Raw genomic sequence first — 2,720 nt, forward strand, 5'->3', positions numbered from 1 at the left:
AACTAGTGGATCAGTTCGTTAACCCGAGGGACTGATGGGGTCAAAGCTAAAGTTTGATGTCTCTCATAGAGCATTTACATCACACAGAATGCACAGCCTGCCATCTCAGAGATATAAACCATTGGTGTGATGAGAAATTGTGACTAAAGCCAAGTAAACAAACCAGGAGTGTACCTTGCTTGAAATAAAACAAATATCTGAATATTTGGATTTAAAAAAAAAAAAAGCTAAACTGGAGATTCACTTAAAAAGATTTACCCAACACCATTTTTAAATACCAAGTTTTTCTCCAGATTCATGGCCAAAAATGAAGCATACCTGCTTTGAAAGACAAATACTAAAGCATAACTTTAAAAACAGGTACGTGATAGTTCATAATTTTATGACTGAATATACAGAACGTAATGTACACTTGGTCTCTTTAAATTGGCATACTTAGCCCAAAATAAGTGAGCTCACGATCAAAACTATAGAGATACTATTAACTATGAGACTCTTACAATAACAGCAGCAAATGACATTGTCTTCTTCATCATCACCGTAGGTGAAACTGTAAAGGCATTGCTCCAACCACTGTTCTTAAACCATTTCTTGGCTCATACTAATAATGAAAACGGACTTCCCTGTTCACATTTCTACTCTGGCTCTGTTCAGAGTGAGTAAGAGAAACCTAAAGTGTGATTCATCTTTAGTAGACCTATTTTTCCCATCAGAAAATAAAACCATTTTTTACCAAAGATCAAATCTTTCCATTTTTTTAATTTATTTTTTGACACTGCCCTTTATAAAAATTCTCTAGCTCTATCATTTTCAAATCCAATCCAGTAACTCAGATTAAAGAACTCTGTGTGCCAAGAGGCTGGCAATGTGACACATGTGCCAATATAAATTCAGGAGTTTTTGTCACTCAAGTCCTGACGAGTTTGACCTTCTTTAGATTAATTATATTCATGGAATGGAAGCCCATTTCAAAGTCAACTGAAGTACAATATTTTCTGTCTGGAATCATAAGATTCCTACCCTTCCCTACATCAGAAAAGAAATTAAAGGAGACTTCTTTCTATACATAAAAGTGGGAGGCAAAATGCTGTACATTTCATTACAAGCTAAAATATTCCAAAACAGGAAAATGGCAGAAGTTAAGAGATTCTCAAATTTTATAGCACCTTATCCCTGGGAAGTGGGTTTAAATTTGTGTTACAATATTCTCTTCCTTCTCAGGGCATTTCCCAGTTTAATCTTTATACATGATTTATATGGCAATAACAATAGCTAACATTATTTGTCAGGTATGGTACTAAGCATCAGGGACAACCATGAAAAAAGGACAAACTTGGGCCATGCCCTGATGGAGATTATAGTATAAGGATAGACATTTATAATCATTACCTCAATTTTATAGTTGAAAAGCCAGAGTCTTAGAAAGTCAGCGACTTGCCTGAGGCCAACTAGTAACGGGACTTGAAACAGATCTATTTCATCTGCTTCTACAACCTAGACTCCTCTAACATCTGAATAAATCGAAGCACTGAACAAATTGTAAAGGCAGCAGTAAAGCTCTTCTTCAAGGTCCCCAGGCATATTCCATTTGACTCAAACTGGAGGCAGAAGAATATCTGTGGTGATTAGAAGGTCAGGCTTTACAGGGTCAGGCTTTGCAGAGTATCTTGAAAACTTTGATGCAGTCTCAAAACACATACTCCAAAATATTTTTCCATGTCATTGGACCTCCAGGGTAAACACACAGCTGAACCCACAGCGTTCTGGAGCTCTGACCCCTAAAGCACAAAAAGTCGCTGTAAAGGAGCTCTTGCCACGTCTCCTTCTGCCTGCCGTCTTCTGGAAATCTTCCATCAGATGCCAGCCACCCCCCGAGCACATTGGCGAGAGTCCCATCACTCCTTTCTATTCTCCTCCTTCAGGAGAAGCATCTTGGGGCTCATCTTCCATATACCCTAATGAGTACTAACACCCCTTTGTCACAGTGTCATCACTGCTCTGAATGTGCATTCAGGGTCCCACTTCAGATTTCCACACAGATAACAAAGAGACCAACCCAGTAAACCTGAAATACATGGAACAGAGAACCCCCCCTCTATGATTTGACTGGAATGATCTGCTAAAGGAATAACCCTTTATAGTACTCAAATAATTTTGACATCTAGTGGCTTCATTTCTTGACACATTCTTCTGTGGTTTGGGAGGACTACTTTATTCTTTTCAAATCATATGGTCAATACTACATTGAATTCCCATCACAGGGGGTAAGAGGAGCAAGACTGTTTGCTTCAAACAGCTTTGAAGGGATTCCACTGGTCCAAATGACTATGACCAGAATTCATTTGAAAAGTCTATATCTTTCTAAACCAGAAGTATTAAATAGGAACTTGTGGCTCATTTCATGAATGAGAGACAGTGTTTTAATGATTTTAAAAATATGTAAGTCTCCCTTCCCCTCCCCCACCCTAGCCTACCCCCACCCTAAGCCCCCCTTTTACCAAAAGGAATGGTTTTGTAACCTTTCTTCTCCATCTAAAAAGTCCTTCCATATCACATTCCATTTGACTACAGTGTTCAGATGAGTGAGATGAAAAAGGAATGAAATGGAAAACAGTTTTCAAGGCTAACAGAATCTGCTGGCTTTTTGTTTTCTACTGTAACCTCTTAATCAAGTCAATAAATACATGGTAAGTTTAAATTTGAGTCATGGCACTACAAGA

The sequence above is a fragment of the Suricata suricatta genome, chromosome 3, assembly GCF_006229205.1.
Source record: "Suricata suricatta isolate VVHF042 chromosome 3, meerkat_22Aug2017_6uvM2_HiC, whole genome shotgun sequence".
NCBI classification, from domain to species: domain Eukaryota; kingdom Metazoa; phylum Chordata; class Mammalia; order Carnivora; family Herpestidae; genus Suricata; species Suricata suricatta.